General features: G+C 47.9%; 1 protein-coding gene across 2 annotated transcripts in view; it reads left to right on the top strand.

Moving 5' to 3' along the window:
* The window catches only part of USP30 (ubiquitin specific peptidase 30), a 1,160,327-nt gene that overhangs the window by 18,805 nt on the left and 1,123,784 nt on the right, over positions 1–17,738 (top strand). The window contains exon 1 of one of the 2 annotated variants that reach the window (XM_069619450.1): positions 10,583–10,604. The exons of the other annotated variant lie outside the window; for it this stretch is intronic. The gene's annotated coding sequence lies outside the window, so the exon portion shown is untranslated. Of the gene's footprint in view, positions 1–10,582; positions 10,605–17,738 lie in introns of those variants that run through there. 2 annotated transcript variants of the gene reach the window in all.

Here is a 17,738-nt window from a genome sequence, read left to right as displayed (position 1 = left end):
AGGAGGCATCCGTGTGTGGGCCTCCTAAGCCACACCCACCTCGATAACTTTTAAACATGTTTCACAATGGATATTTAAGAAGCAAACGGTTGCAAATTTGTACCAATATGCATCTTTTTTTATTTTGGATAGAATCTTATTATTGGTTCACGGTCTGCTACAGAAATAGAGAATTTCACCTTTGGCTCTTACCCACCTTTAAAGACAGCAAAGATCAAAAGAAAAAAACCTCTCCAAACATAAACCATGCCACCCAACGTTGCTAATCCATACAGTGACTAAACCAGTTTCACATTTTAGAAAGAAATCAACACAGAAATTCTCACCACATTAAACAACTATTCCAAGGTCAAAAAGAACTGAATATGAGGTAGAAGGGATTAAAGAAAAAGAGTTATGAATGAAAAAAAAGGCAAGGCACTTAAACCTTTTCTGGAAGAAGAGGAACAACAAAAAGAACAGGAACATAAACATATCCGTACAGCCATACCCCCCACTTGCTCAAGTTAGTGTCTTTGCTACACTTCATAGCCACGGGCACATACCAACATACTGTGGGTGAACTGCATGGGATATTGCAACCCTGTTTTTCGCGTGTCCTGTTTCAGGTTGGAGACCACATCATCCTACTCAGGACTGCTGACCAGGTCAATGCCACTAAAATTGCCTTCCATGCCCTTGCAGGTATGACTGGATCTCTCTTCTGCCTTTGACATGGTCAACCATGCCATCCTGCTCAACTGTCTCCGTGATCACTGATCAGGCCCTGGCTTGGCTGACCTCTCTCCTCTCCGATCGACACTCCCAGGTCTAACTAGGATCCTTGCTCTCCTCTATCTCTACCTGTGGTGTTCCCCAGGGGTCTAACCTCTCTCCCTGGCTGTTCAATTAATACCTGGCACTTCTTGCCCACCACATTGCTGCTCTGTGCTCAAACTTTCAGTGCTATGTGGATGACACTCATTTCAGGCTCCCTTCTGCCACCTCTTCTCCCTTTCTCATCTCTGACTGTCTGTCCGCTATCCAGGTGTGGTGCGTCGCCAACGACATCTGCCTTAATGCCAGTAAGACGGAGATTCTCCTCATCGGCACACCTGCTCCCTCCTTTACTGTCGCTCTCTGGCCAGCCTCTCTTGGCCCTCTTTCTGCTCACACCTGTGAGGCTAAAAACCTCGGGGTCATCTTCGACTCCCCACTCTCCTTCTCTCCTGACATCTCTGACATCTCTAAGAAGTCACACTACCAGCTGCACCTCCTCAGAGGTATTCTTCCTTTCCTCTCCTTCCTCCAGAAGTTCACTGTCTCTAGAGCTCTGGTTCTTTCTAGGCTGTACTACTGCCTCTTTCTTAATCTGCCTGCTTCTACTCTGCGCCCTCTGCAACTCATCCAGAACAGGACTGCAAGACTTGTCTTTGGCCTCAAGCCCAGGGATCGTATCTCTCCAGGACTGAAATCTCTGCAATGGCTCCCAGTGGCTGCGAGGATTAAGTTGAAAACCCTCTGCATTGTCCACAAGGCATTCTGAGGCTTGGGGCCTCAATACCTTCAACTCTCTCTTCCTAAATATCTTCCTTGTCGAGCTCTTCGCTCACCCGCCTCGAACTCCCTCAGGGTCAGTCGCTTCTCCAAGCAACGAGTTTGTGGTAAATCTCTTTCTTCGGCTGGGGCCTCCCTCTGGAACAGCCTCCCTGAAACTTGAGGAGAACGATCTCCGGTTCCGGAAGGACCTCAAGACCTTCCTCTTTGATTCTTTTCTCCCCCTTTCCCCTGCTGAACTCCTAACTGAAACTGCATTGGTCACCTGGCTACCCTCTGATCTCGGGCCCAGGTGCCCTCCCCCGTCTGTTGCACACCTGCACTGCCTCCCAGGCAACAGCTGCACTTGGGTGGCTGTTTCTGTATCCCTACAGTCCCCTACAAGCTCTTGAAACTTGATGTCTGCACTTACCCCTGCACTTGCCACAAGCTGGCTGCACTTTTACCTTTTTTTTTTAATTTAATTTATTTTTTACTGTTGATCCTATGTATTGCACAGCCACCTCCTCCCCGCACTTTTCCCTTTCCCCCCTCCCCTGCACTTGCGCGATCTCAATGTCAGCTGGCCTAGTAAGACCATTGTCTTTGTTTTCCCTTTGTTTCCCCTCCCTTGCCTCATCGCGCCTTGAAACACTTGTGTATAGGTGCGTTATAAATCCCATATTATACCATAGGTGTATTGGACGGAATACATGTGGAGCTGGTGGCCAGGCATGCTGTAGAGGCAGTCTACCGGAACAGAAAACTATCACTCACTGAACATGCAGATGGTGTGTGATGCCCGCCACCCCATCACCCACTGCTGTGCCAGATGTCCTGGTTGAACCCATGACTCCACGGTGCTGCGCAACTCCACGCTGCCTGGGTACATGGCACGTCACAGTGGACTGTGTAACTGGATGCTGGGTGAATGTAACTACAAGGGCATGTGCACTGTTGAATTATGGGCACGTATAACACCGATCAGCAGTGGTTGTGCGCAGTGTATGCATTCCTTTATTTGTTGTTCAAATATTCTGCGCTCATGCAATTAGCAAAACACCTTGAAAGCGCACAGCGGGCAGACAGGGTGGGTAAAAGGGAAGGTAGACCATGAATTAGAGCAAGGATCAATAATTGCTACAATAGTACAACAAGTAATGATAAAAAAAGGTAAGGGGAGACACACCTACTATTGCTAGTGAGTGCATTGAACGTGCAAGTATAGAGAGGGAAATCAAGGTGCAACACAGTAATAGCATGCGTGAGTGCAAGGGCTTGACAGGTGTGTCTCAATTGAAGAAAATGATCCAGTGCATGCGTAACAACATCCATTCCGTACACCAATACGAAAATCACTACATGTACCAGAGTGCACACAACCAAAGTGACAAAAAGAAGCACAAACACAGTCAAGAAAACCCACACCACCTGATGCAAAGACAGAGAATAGATATGCTCCCACCCACATACCACCATTGGCCTGCACGCCAATTACCCAGGTCCCCTGCCTGTTAGAAGTGCACAATCACATATGCTTCGGATTGGAATTTTAAATGATTCACAGTACATATCTATGATTTAGTGCCACGGACATAATAGTATTATTGCATTGTAACACAATAATAACACATACATCAGTTCCCTTTGTGTGAGTTGTACTGAAAGGGTCAGAGGTCATGTTGGCTTCTGCAAAATGGGCCAATTCATGGTCTCCTGTCATGTGAGCCTAGGATGGAAATAGAGTTCAGCTTGGAGTCCTAGAACAACGATAGTGAGAGCCTGCACTCCCATATATTCCCACAGACAAGGATACTTTGCAAGGCCAATTTCTAAAACAATCTTCATGGCAGAAGCCATGGTTGATGAGAGATGCTGGGCTAATTGGGTGGGGAGGTAATGTCTAGTCCACCTCCTGGCACCTGGGTTTGAGTTTATGTGCTGAAAAGTGAACTGAATGTTCCAGACATGGCACGAGCGTGCCAACCAATTGTAGAGGGCCATATAGTGAAGGGCCTTATAGTTTGAAGACCAATGATAAACTGTGTACTTTACAAGTTTTAAGAGGTAGGCATAAGTTTTCCACCTGACAGTGGGCAGCAAATTCCAATCCTAGTCCCTATGCAATGTATACTTAGTTGTTCCCCTTAAGCCTATCACAGCCTTTGATAGGTTTCCTATTATTTGCCATGCAGTATGACATCACGTCTGACGTATTCTTTGCATATAAGGATGTTTTTATGAGAAAATCGTCAAGAGCCTGAGCGAACGTCCGTTGATGTCCGTTGTAACCTCCCTGTTTTGGATAATTGTTAATAAAACAGTACCTTTGCCATCTTCCCGAGTTGGTTCCATTATTTGGACTCAGAATTATTCTGCAACCCCATCCATTGCATGCACGTTACTAAAGAGCCATATGCTCACGTGGTAGCGGTGCGGATGGTTGAAAAAGATCCAAACTAGTTTGTCTCCAGAGTTTCGGACGATCCAGCATCGTCCGCCATTAGCCGGAAGATCACAGGGTTTCCTGTGGGGAGCGGCGGATAGAATTAAATTTGCAATAGGTGTGTTTGGGCCATGATATCTTGCACCCCCACTATCAAAAGGTATCCAGGCGTCCAGGGAGGGGTTAGATTGTGCATCTACATTGATTGGGAACAGATTAAACATAAAACAGGATGACCACTTGTGTCAGTGTGAGTTAACCCCGGGAGGTAGGGGATGCGAATTAGCATAGGTGTGTTCAGGCCATGATATCTTGCACCCCCCACAATCAAAAGGTATGGGGGTGTTCCGGGAGGGGGTAGATGGTGCCTCTACATTGGTTGGGACCAGATTAAACATAAAACCGGATGACCACTTGCGTCAGTGTGAGTTAACCCCAGCGAGGTAGGGGATGCGAATTACCATAGGTGCATTCAGGCCATGATATCTTGCACCCCCCAGAATCAAAAGGTATGGGGGTGTTCCGGGAGGGGCAAGGGGACGCCTCTACATTGGTTAGGACCAGAGTAAACATAAAACAGGATGACCACTTGCGCTAGTGTGAATTACTCCAAGAGAAATAGGGGATGCGAATTACCACAGGTGTGTTCAGGCCATGATATCTTGCAACCCCCACAATCAAAAGTTAAAGGGGTGTTCCGGGAGGGGGTAGATGGTGCCTCTACATTGGTTGGGACCAGATTAAACATACAGCAGGATGACCACGTGCGCTACTGTGAGTTAACCCCAGGGAGGTAGGGGATACGAATTACCATGGTTGTGTTCAGGCCATGATATCTTACACCCCCCACAATCAAAAGGCATGGGGGTCTCCAGGGAGGGGTTAGATGGTGCATCTACATTGATTGGGACCAGATTAAACATAAAACAGGATGACCACGTGCGCTAGTGTGAGTTAACCCCAGGGAGGTAGGGGATGCAAATTACCATAGGTGCATTCAGGTCATGACATCTTGCACCCCCCACAATCAAAAGGTATGGGGGTGTCCAGGGAGGGGCTAGGTGATGCCTCTACATTGGTTAAGACCAGAGTAAACATAAAACAGGATGACCACTTGCACTAGTGTGAGTTAACCCCAGGGAGGTAGGGGATGTGAATTACCATAGGTGTGTTCAGGCCATGATATCTTGCACCCCCCACAATCAAAAGGCATGGGAGTCTCCAGGGAGGGGTTAGATGGTGCATCTACATTGGTTAGGACCAGAGTAAACACAAAACAGGATGACCACTTGTATCAGTGTAAATTAACCACAGGAAGGCCGGGGATGCAAATTACATAGGTGTGCTCAGACCATGATATCTTGCACCCCCACAATCAAAAGACATGGGGCTGTCCAGGGAGGGGTTAGATGGTGCATCTACATTCGTTGGGACCAGATGAAACATAAAACAGGATGACCACTTGCGTTAGTGTGAGTTAACCCCAGCGAGGTAGGGGATGCGAATTACCATAGGTGCATTCAGGCCATGATATCTTGCACCCCCCACAGTGAAAAAGTATGGGGGTGTTCCCGGAGGGGTTAGATGGTGCATCTACATTGGTTAGGACCAGAGTAAACACAAAACAGGATGGCCACTTGTGTCAGTGTAAATTAACCACAGGAAGGCAGGGGATGCGAATTACCATAGGTGTGCTCAGACCATGATATCTTGCACCCCCACAATCAAAAGACATGTGGATGTCCAGGGATGGGTTAGATGGTGCATCTACATTGGTTGGGACCAGATTAAACATACAGCAGGATGACCATGTGCGCTACTGTGAGTTAACCCCAGGGAGGTAGGGAATGCGAATTACCATAGTTGTGTTCAGGCCATGATATCTTGCACCCCCCACAATCAAAAGGCATGGGGGTCTCCAGGGAGGGGTTGGATGGTGCATCTACATTGATTGGGACCAGATTAAACATAAAACAGGATGACCACGTGCGCTAGTGTGAGTTAACCCCAGGGAGGTAGGGTATGCGAACTACCATAGGTGCATTCAGGTCATGACATCTTGCACCCCCCACAATCAAAAGGTATGGGGGTGTACAGGGAGGGGCTAGGTGATGCCTCTACATTGTTTAGGACCAGAGTAAACATAAAACAGGATGACCACTTGCACTAGTGTGAATAGCCCCAAAAGAAATAGGGGATGCAAATTACCACAGGTGCATTCAGGCCATGATATCTTGCACCCCCCACAATCAAAAGGCATGGGGGTCTCCAGGGAGGGGTTAGATGGTGCATCTACATTGATTGGGACCAGATTAAACATAAAACAGGATGACCACGTGCGCTAGTGTGAGTTAACCCCAGGGAGGTAGGGGATGCGAACTACCATAGGTGCATCCAGGCCATGACATCTTGCACCCCCCACAATCAAAAGGTATGGGGGTGTTCAGGGAGGGGCTAGGGGGATGCCTCTATATTGGTTAGGACCAGAGTAAACATAAAACAGGATGACCACTTGCGCTAGTGTGAATTACCCCAAGAGAAATAGGGGATGCAAATTACCATAGGTGCATTCAGGCCATGACATCTTGCACCCCCCACAATCAAAAGGTATGGGGGTGTCCAGGGAGGGGTTAGATGGTGCATCTACATTGATTGGGACCGGATTAAACATAAAACAGGATGACCACTTGCACTAGTGTGAATAGCCCCAAGAGAAATAGGGATGCAAATTACCATAGGTGCATTCAGGCCATGATATCTTGCACCCCCCACAATCAAAAGGTATGGGGGTGTTCCAGGAGGGGCTTGGGGGATGCCTCTATATTGGTTAGGACCAGAGTAAACATAAAACAGGATGACCACTTGCGCTAGTGTGAATTACCCCAAGAGAAATAGGGGATGCAAATTACCATAAGTGCATTCAGGCCATGATATCTTGCACCCCCCACAATCAAAAGGTATGGGGGTGTTCCGGGAGGGGCTAGGGGGACGCCTCTATATTGGTTAGGACCAGAGTAAACATAAAACAGGATGACCACTTGCGCTAGTGTGAATTACCCCAAGAGAAATAGGGGATGCAAATTACCATAAGTGCATTCAGGCCATGATATCTTGCACCCCCCACAATCAAAAGGCATAGGGGTCTCCAGGGAGGGGCTAGGAGACGCCTCTATATTGGTTAGGACCAGATTAATCATACAGCAGGATGACCACGTGCGCTAGTGTGAGTTAACCCCAGGGAGGTAGGGGATGCGAATTACCATGGGTGTGTTCAGGCCATGATATCTTGCACCCCCCACAATCCAAAGGCATGGGGGTCTCCAGGAAGGGGTTAAATGGTGCATCTACATTGATTGGGACCAGAGTAAACATAAAACAGGATGACCACTTGCACTAGTGTGAATAGCCCCAAGAGAAATAGGGGGTGCAAATTACCATAGGTGCATTCAGGCCATGATATCTTGCACCCCCACAATCAAAAGGCATGGGGGTCTCCAGGGAGGGGTTAGATGGTGCATCTACATTGATTGAGACCAGATTAAACATAAAACAGGATGACCACATGCGCTAGTGTGAGTTAACCCCAGGGAGGTAGGGGATGCGAACTAACATAGGTGCATTCAGGCCATGACATCTTGCACCCCCCACAATCAAAAGGTATGGGGGTGTCCAGGGAGGGGCTAGGTGATGCCTCTACATTGATTGGGACCAGATTAAACATACAGCCGGATGACCCCGTGCGCTAGTGTGAGTTAACCCCAGGGAGGTAGAGGATGCGAACTACCATAGGTGCATTCAGGCCATGACATCTTGCACCCCCCACAATCAAAAGATATGGGGGTGTCCAGGGAGGGATTAGATGGTGCATCTACATTTATTGGGACCATGTTAAACATAAAACAGGATGACCACTTGCACTAGTGTGAATAGCCCCAAGAGAAATAGGGGATGCAAATTACCATAGGTGCATTCAGGCCATGATATCTTGCACCCCCCACAATTAAAAGGTATGGGGGTGTTCAGGGAGGGGCTAGGGGGATGCCTCTATATTGGTTAGGACCAGAGTAAACATAAAACAGGATGACCACTTGCGCTAGTGTGAATTACCCCAAGAGAAATAGGGGATGCAAATTACCATAGGTGCATTCAGGCCATGATATCTTGCACCCCCCACAATCAAAAGGTATGGGGGTGTTCCGGGAGGGGGTAGATGGTGCCTCTACATATGTTGGGACCAGATTAAACATAAAACAGGATGACCACTTGCGCTAGTGTGAATAGCCCCAAGAGAAATAGGGGATGCAAATTACCATAGGTGCATTCAGGCCATGATATCTTGCACCCCCCACAATCAAAAGGCATGGTGGTCTCCAGGGAGGGGTTAGATGGTGCATGTACATTGGTTGGGACCAGATTAAACATAAAACAGGATGACCACTTGCGTCAGTGTGAGTTAACCCCAGGGAGGTAGGGGATGCAAACTACCATAGGTGCATTCAGGCCATGACATCTTGCACCCCCCACAATCAAAAGGCATAGGGGTCTCCAGGGAGGGGCTAGGGGACGCCTCTATATTGGTTAGGACCAGATTAAACATACAGCAGGATGACCACGTGCGCTAGTGTGAGTTAACCCCAGGGAGGTAGGGGATGCGAACTACCATAGGTGTGTTCAGGCCATGATATCTTGCACCCCCCACAATCGAAAGGTATGGGGGTGTTCCGGGAGGGGGTAGATGGTGCCTCTACATTGGTTGGGACCAGATTAAACATACAGCAGGATGACCACTTGCGTCAGTGTGAGTTTACCCCATGGAGGTAGGGGATGCGAATTACCATAGGTGTGTTCAGGCCATGACATCTTGCGCCCCCCACAATCAAAAGGTATGGAGGTATCCAGGGAAGGGCTAGGTGGTGCCTCTACATCATTTGGGACCAGAGTAAACATAAAACAGGATGTGTGTTACAGGTTTTGTGAATTATCATAGTTGCGTTCAGGCCATGATATCATGCACCCCAACAATGAAAAGGTATGGGGGTGTCAAGGGAGGAGGTAGGTGGTGCCGATACATTGGTAGGGACCAGATTAAACGTTAAACAGGATGACGACTTGTGTCATTGTGAGTTAACCCCAGGGAGACAGGGGATGCGAATTACCATAATACATGTAGGGGGGCTGATGGTGTCTCTCCCAGCATATATATGAGGTGAAAATGGGGTTGAAATAAAAAAGTCAACATTTTGGGGGTCATAGTAATTGGGGCACAGTAATCGCATAGATCCGTCTTGGAAGCAGGAAGCAGACACAGAATTGATAGTTGTAGCTGTAAGGGGAAGGGGATCTTTCGGTTGGAAATGCCCCATTGTAGTGTGTGATGGCTGAATGCACGCCGAAGAACAGCGCCGCTGAGGACAAAAGGAAAGGAATTACACAGACTCTCACTAGTCGGCATTTCATCCCCATACAAACAGCCCAAACTTTAGGTAGGGGGCTTGAGCCTCATTAACCCAGTGGTGTTGTAGCCATGACATAGCGCAGCCCATACCAGTCACTTGCAGCAGTGTGTGATAATGTGCACAGTTTACCAAGCCGGGGGTGAACAGGGAGCTTAACACCAATTACGTAAAATACTGTTGACTTCCCTTCCCAATAACACATGCTGAAGGGAGACCCTACCGTGCACCCCCGTGCATTATGACAGTGTTGTGTGACTGAGCCCAACCTCCCCCTTTATCCTTAAGAGAGGCTCCTGCAGTGATTCCTCGTGCTTTGATGTTGGAATCAAATATAGAAAGGTTAATTATGCCATAAAAAATGCTTAAGCGCCCCATCTACTGTAACAGTACAAACTTTCTTATTATTATACCATTTAAAATAATAACATGTGCGCAAATGTACAACTGAGCGAATGCTAGGCTCCCAGACTTTGCACAGTATTAAAAAAAAAAAAACAACATGGGAAGCCGTATATTATACCATACTGTATGATATTCGGCTTCCCATGACAGAGTGAAGGCCCTCTGGCCAATCCCTCAATAGAGATGTTGGAGGGCGGGCTGTAGGCCGGCTATGACATTAGCTTTTCATTTCGGGCTGCATGTATGGCTGGTGCCATCAAGTGGGCGTGACTCCGAAGATTGCCGAACACTGCCTCCCACAAGCTACCATGGGAGGCAGGATAGCATACAACACCGGCACGGAGCAGCCAGAGAAGCAATACCACACACTAGGATATAGCGACTTTATTAAGAAATATGTCAATGCAGCAGTAGAGCGAGATATTTAACGGGTTTACTGAATAAAATAACTTTTTCTTGTTAGGAAAGTTGATGCAACATTTATTACGGACGGTCATTACTAATTACTCAAACGAAAAGCAGGTGCACGACGAGGGTTCCAAGGTGCATACGATACATTGTATCAAAATCAGGTATGCACAGGCACGCCCGACGTTGCCGCGGGCCGCTGAAGGTTATACACGCACATTAGTGGCACGGTTTTGCTCGGTGCAGGATGCAGATTACATTATAGCATTTCCTCGCACGCAGAAGAGCAGGAGCGAACGGAAGGAGCCCAATAACCCAACCAGTTAGAGCCTTGCAGCCTTGCACCTACAACAGGCAGTCTGCAAGCCATTTTTAAGGTATGGGGAAAGACATTTTTTCAGAGTAAGGGCAAGCCAATATTGCAGCGTTTGGAACACAAATACAGGATTGCAATATAAATACACAACAAAAGGGGTTATTAAGCCAAACCTGCAGAAACACCCAGGCCACAGACAGTACTTTGGTAGGCCCTCTTGGTTCCCCAGAGGCCTCAATTTTACACATTGTTGTGTTTGTCTTTATTATTCTGTTAGGAGCATTCTGTGTATTTCTTTTGGCTAAGCGTGTATTCTCTCTCTTGTATGCAAAAGAAGGCTACTGGAACCATGACGGTTCCTGAAATGTTGCTCCTCCTGAAGACATCTGAGGAGTTTCTAAACAGAGATTTTGGAATGTATGATTTATTCACTCAGAAGTACTCGAGGGATGAGGCTGTGTGGACTGTGGTGAAAATGACAAAAAAGCGTGTTATATGGTATTGTGTTGAAATGAAGAAATGTAACAATATGAACATTGCTACAGTGATTAGGTGAGGCCAATATAACATTGCACTTGCTTTGTTTAGATGCTTAACTCCATTTTAAAAATTAAATGCTTGCATACATACCTGTATCCTGTTAGCACACATAAGAGAGAACCCCTTGTTTTTCATTACTCATTCCCTGCACAGTATAGATTTTTTTCTGAAGCTTAACCATTATAATTGTACCGGTTGATTCCATATGACACCGTTTTCTAGTAGAAACTTGATAAGATGCAGTAAATCTTTTTTTTTAAAGACACAGCTGCAGTATGGCAGGTGGTTTTAGCTACATGGGAACTGGAGAAGTGAAAGAGTTCTTTAAAGTTCTTGTGATAAGCAGGAAGCTGAAAATATACACCCTAAGTGTGTGATAATGAGCACCGTATGTAATGCTCCTCTCATTAGCGTCAATGTGTTCCAAAGTGTATAAGAACCGCTGGGTTTCGGTAGGAGCATGTTCGGGTTGGATATATTTGTGGAAACCTGTCCCATCAATGTATGTTATTTGTTTTGCTTTGCGGCTATTAAGCCCGTAAGTGCTAAGGACAAGCTATTTTTTCCTCAGCACTACGTTTGCAGTGCAGAGGACGAGATAGCTCATCCTTTTTAGCATGTGTGTTTGTTGCAATCAATGCAAACTCTAAATCCAATGGCCGGGCTATGTGAGGAGGAGGTTCCTCCTCGCGGCCCAGGGTTTGCCGTTCATTCAGTTTCCCGGCAGTGTGTGGAATGCATGCTGACGTGACACTAAATGGAAATTTATACGCCGCAGCCATTTTCAGCTGCGCCCGTGAAGGAGAAGGTAAGTTTCTCCCTCGATCTTGGGCACTTTCATGCCTTTTTGATTGAGGAAGGTGTCTTTGGAAAATGGAAACTCTCCCCTTTCCAACAACACCTACCTTTAAGCATTGTTGAGCACGGATCACTCGATCCACACCCAGCAATACCACTAGACATCCAGGGTTCCTTTTTTGAAGTCGGGTGTTGAGCGGGCCGCTTAGCATATAAGCGGCCCTCTCCCCCTCCGGCCCCTAAATCATGGGGCATTAAGTTTAGCCCACCATGGGGGCAGATGGGCACACTAATCTGCCCCTAAGGAAAGGGCAAACAAAAGAAATGTACGGGAGGGCATGTTATGTAGCCCTCCACGGGGGCAGATGGGCAGAGTAAGGGGTACCTTGGTTTTTACTGGGGGTATGGTGTCACTAGACCACCACGGATGGCTTTTATGAAGGGGGGAGTGGCCCTCTCCCCCTCCTGCACCAAATGGTTGGGGCATGTCATTTAGACCTCCCTAGGGGCAGATTGCTAGTGTAATCTGGCAATCAGCCCCTAAGAAGGGGAAATGTGCTGTACTGGGGTGTGAGGGTCCATAGACCACCATGGATGAGTGTGTGGCCAGGAAAAGAAGGATGCTGGCTGCTTTGCATAAAAAACAAGTGCATTGCTGGGCAAAGATCGCTGGATTTGCGCCCAACAATGGCACTAGATATTGGTGTGGTGCGTACTTCCTGTGCACAGTATTTGGACAGAGGAAGTAAGCACCTTAGTAAGTGTGCATTGCGTGTTTTGAAGGAATGAATGTTGTGTCTACCCCCCGTTGCTCAGTAGCGCAATCCGGAGATAGGAGCATGATAGTTTGGATTGGTTTTTGCTGGGCTGACACAGATAATCTATGTGTTTTGTTCTGTTTACATGTCTAATACAGTTGAAGTTTCTCCTTTGTTATGTAAGTACATAATCTGCTCTTTTCAACATTGTCTCCTATGTGGGTTGACTGTCCAGCGGCAGTCCTAGGGAGCCCCAGCAGGGTCTCCATCTCTCCAAAGAGGGAAAAGCTGTAACCCATCCCAGCCAGAGCTCGGAGGGGGGGGGATTCAGCCGGGGGTGCTGCCTCCAGGCTTGGGCACCTGTCTCCCTAGTTGGTGGACCATCCCCAAGTTCTGTAACACAGCCCAGCCAGAGCTCTAGGAGGGTCGGGGTTGATGACCCCAGCCTTGGGCGCCTGTCTCCCATGTGGGTCGACCGTCTCAAAGTCCAGCTGTGGTCTTAGGGAGCCCCAACAGGGTTCCTATCCTTCCACAGAGGGAAAAGCTGTAATGCAGCCCAGCCCGAGCTTGGAGACAGCCAGGGGTAAAGGCCCCGGCCTTGGGTGCCTGCCTCCCTTGTTGGTCAACCGCCCCCAAGTGCAGCAGCGTTACAGCTCTTCCCTCTGAGGAGGGATGGGGATCCTGCCAGAGCTTTGGCCAAAGCTCTCACAATGAAACTGTCCAAAATGATATCAATGTGTGATGATTGGCACACATTCTGTGAGGGTGCCTATTTTGACAGACCATACAATGTATGGTGCTCATTTCCTCTGTCAGAATAGTCACCCTGCCAAAATGTGTGCAAAGTATTGAACAATTTCATTGTTTGTGTTTGGGCTGCTGTGGAAAGGTAGGAGGCCGGTTGCACTGATGTGATCCGCTATTGGATGAGGTGGGAGCTCTTGGGGCACTGTGTGAATTATATGGTGGTAAGGAGTGTTGCGTAGTGTGAGGTGTAAAAAAGGCAAGAGGGAGGGTTGTGGGAGAATTATGCGTATTGTACAGTGCCCTAAGAAGTGCTAGGCATGAAGACTTCACTGAGGCTTTGTCTTGCTTTCTGGCAGTAGCTCTCTCCCTTTTACCTTCCCTGATCCCTCGGTATCACGGTGTGGTACGTGCAACTCTCTTTACCACCTTGAAGTACAAACAGTGTGCCGCAGGAACAGAAACGCACACTGATTAGAATTGCAGGCCCTTGAAGTCGTTCGGTGCTTGTGACCTTCGCCCTCCACACCCGACCCAATGTGAATGAGAAGGAGGTTTTGTGGAAAGTGTGCCAGCAATTGTCTTGAGTGGGCTGCCATGTACTTTCCTCATCTTCACTTTCTGCGTCCAGTGCGCCTCTGCCTTTTCACCTCACCCAATTAGAAGTACATTACCATTCTGTTTCTCACCTACATTTGCCAATCTTGTTGTATGTGCAGGTGTGCTGTAGCAGTCTAACCACTTGCATGTAACCAGTGAGCAGTACCTTTGCATTTCACGTGAGTGTTAGCAAATTAGTATTAATTTTTATTTAGAGAGTTGAGAGTAGATTATATTTTAATGGGTTGCTACAGTTTGTGAGCAGATTCTAGACAATTTGGCGTAATTGTGTGGTCTTGGTCTATTTCATTCAATACCACTTACTATACTAGTTTCCATACTTTGGTGTTTCAGTCTTTATCTGTTCTTTGGGCAGTAAAGGTTAGATCGCGACAATAATCATGGCTTCACGTCAGATGTCTGGTAAGGAGGTTTTTAACTTACTGATGCAGTCTTGGTCAGACCAAGGCACAGAACCGGATATAGAATCTGAAACAGAATCTGCTTCTGTGGGTGAGCATGCAGTAGATTCGGGAAGTGAGTTTTCAATTGAGGATAGTTTCACCTCCTCATCTGATGAGGAAGAGAACAAAGGGGTGAAAGCACCTTGTCTGATACTTCCCACACAAAGTTTACATGCAGGACATGCAAGGAATGTGCCAGGTCATGACATAGCTGATGAGTCGGAATGGGTGCCTCCAGCAATGGCTCAGCCTGTTATGCCAACTTTCACTGGAATATCAGAGGATACAGATGGTTTGCCAAAAAATCAGAGATTATTCATCCTCTCTGTGTTCTCGAAGTTGTCCATCTGTAGGGCTTTTTCCTCATCCTCCCAATCCAGTGCCGCCAGTCTAGTGTCTATCAGTGCCTCCATGGTTGCCGACGACGACTGGTTCGATTCCAGTGGTTGAAGCTTGCCTTCTACTCTGTCCACTCTCTGGTCCATTTTCTTGAATTTCTGGCATATGTCAGACCACATGTCCCTTATTTCTTGTAGCACGGCTGCAAATCCCTTTTCCATGGTTGTGGTGTCCTTCACTGGTTCCTCGGCTTGTTCCATGTTATTGTCCAGGTTCAGGTCCCCCTGAACCCTCTTCAACTCTCGGAATTGGAATTCCTGGAGGGTTTCTATCCAGCTCATGCAGCTGTGGCGTGGCTGCTCCTGGAAAGGCACGTGAGTGGACGCCGGACGGGCGGGACAGGAAGTTCCCTATCACTCTATCTGGTGTCTGAATCGGTCTCTTTCGCCCCGCTCCCCCCGATACCAAACCCTATTGGGAGGTAGAACCTATCAAGGCGAGCACACGCCCCAGTATTGGATCCCGGGGGCCCTCACCTCAAGTAGGGATTATTTCTGAAGTCTGTGATCCTATCGCAATAGCTGAGTTCCCAGGTTGGTGATCCGGAATCTTTTCTTGGATAATAGGGTTCCACTTTTCATGGGCTAGAGCCCCGGTTCCTCGGCCTCCGCACAGCTGATCATTGGCCCTGTCTGTGGACTCCTCCATGAGGGCCTATGGGGTGGGGTGTCTCCCCCTTGATAATCCTGACTCCGGTGCCTAGGTGCCAGGGTCCCCCTTCATGTGGCCACAGTCCACTGAGTCCTCTGTATCCCCCGAGATTCTGATTTACTTATGCGGGTGGTGGGGGGCGTTTGGGTTTCCCTTTCCTTCCAGGGCGTGTCTCGTCTTTTGATGCTCCAGCTGTTAGGCTTGTTGTTCCTTGGCAGGCACACGCCCCGGGTGTATTCCCAGGGGCCACCACCTTAATGGAACACGGGATCGTGGATCTCTGCCGTTGGTTGGTTCGGCTGCTCCAATGAGTTACTGATCTTTGCCCTGTGCCCTGGAGGGTACCCTTTATTTTCGTCCTTTTATCCCCTCAGGTCACCTGTGGGACCCCCTACTTCCGGGCCAGTGGCATACAGGGTGGGGTATCTTCCCGCCACAACACACGTCCCAATTCGGGGACTATGGCCTCACAGGGGCCATTCCTCCCCCCTCATTCGCAGGGGCTGTGGGACCACTGCCTTGGGGGAGCACTGAGATGTGTGATCCTTAGGGGGATGCCCTAGATCCGTGGGTCTCCTCTCACCGGGCCGATGATTCGATTGAAAGTGGCCCAACCAGGCCCAATGTCTCGCAGGAGTAGCCCCCGGCTGCTGGGAATAATAGATTGTCTGTGTGGAGGAAAGCACACTAAAAATGAAATGTTGCTGCTTGCGGCATCGGCCGTGCAGCACTGATACACTATCACACTTTGTAGTCCAAGGCTCTTCCCCTGCCTGGGCTGGTCAGATACTGCTTGGGGAAGGCGCCTCCTCCCTGCCACCCGCACCTGCGGTTCTCTCCGCTCTTTGTGTTGGCCCCCCTGGGCCCCTCCTGACTGGTGCGTGTGGGTTGTGCTACTCTGCTGTCCCTGGCACTCGGGGAAATTCCAAGGTGTGGCTCAAGTCCCTTGACGGCACTGCTTCGGCTGAGCTCGGCACTCAGGCTGCCACTGCCTGTGCGCCCACTAGTGGGCTCCCCTATTGACTTCTTCAACCTTTTTGTGGATGAGAAGTTCATTTCAGATGTGGTTGAGCAAACCAATCTGTATGCTGAACAGTTCTTGAGGGCACGGGGTGCCAATCTGAAACCCCAGTCCAGAGCACACTCGGGTTCCAAGTACAGATGTTCAGTTGAGAAAATGTTGGGATCTCACTCTGCTCATGGGAATAGAGTGGTAGCCGCCTATCTCACTGTTCTGGTCTACTGAAGCTGTAATTACAAGCCCTTTTTCCAGCAACAATGAGTAGAGATTGTTTCCTAGCACTGCAACGTGTGCTGCATTTCAATGACAACTCGGCAGCATTACCCAGAACTGACCCAAATTGTGAGAGGCTATTCAGAATTCAGCCATTTCTCAAGCACTTTGGTCAGCGATTTTCAGAGGTGTATGTTCCTAGCCAGAACATTTCCATTGATGAATCATTGGTATTGTTCAAAGGTTGGCTACTGTTCAATTTAAACAATTTTTACAAGGATTATCCTGTGGGTGCTTTGTCTTAGTAAGTAGTCCGAACTTGCTCCTGGTCCATGGTCTTTAGTGTACAAGGTGCTTGCGTTTTCATTTGTCTCGACTGATTAGTTATTTTTATCAGCTGGATCGTCGGCCGCTTCGGTTATTCGTCTGTTGAGTAGGTCAATGTTTTGAAAAAGACTAATTACTGTTATTGCCCAAGCACTTTTTTCTCCACTCATTAACCTGCTCCACCAGTCTTCTTCATCATAAAACTGCAAGTTTTTGAATAGGTGACCCAGGTGGCGTGAAAGTGCAGCGGTCAGCATCGGACAATTTAGGAGAAGATGATTGATAGTTTCTTTCATTTCCATCTGTAAACAGAAGCAACAGCCATTTGAGTCGTTTTGGTTCCTTCTTGCTAGGATCTCATTTGTGTGGAGAATGTTCAAGCAAATTCTCAAAAGGTTTTCACGTAATTTCCTGTCAGGACATTTTGCCAGGTAGGTTCTAGTTACGTTCACTTTCGTTCTTTCAATCGGTAGGTCTTGCGTTGATTTAACGAGGCTCGCTTGTTCCAACGTTTGCATCCAGTCTCTTTTGAGAATCCATTTTTTTACATTTTCAATAATTAATAATTTGCATTTACATAGCGCTACGAACCCTCAGGCATCTGAGTGCTGCTTATTATTACCCACGATGTGTGGTGCTCATTTATCGACCTCGGGAGGATGAAAGGCTGAGTTTGGCCC

The sequence above is a fragment of the Ambystoma mexicanum genome, chromosome 10 (genome assembly GCF_040938575.1).
Source record: "Ambystoma mexicanum isolate Mex_15411 chromosome 10, UKY_AmexF1_1, whole genome shotgun sequence".
NCBI classification, from domain to species: Eukaryota; Metazoa; Chordata; class Amphibia; order Caudata; family Ambystomatidae; genus Ambystoma; species Ambystoma mexicanum.
Note: the sequence above shows the minus strand (reverse complement) of the source record. Positions and strands in the feature narration are given on the sequence as shown.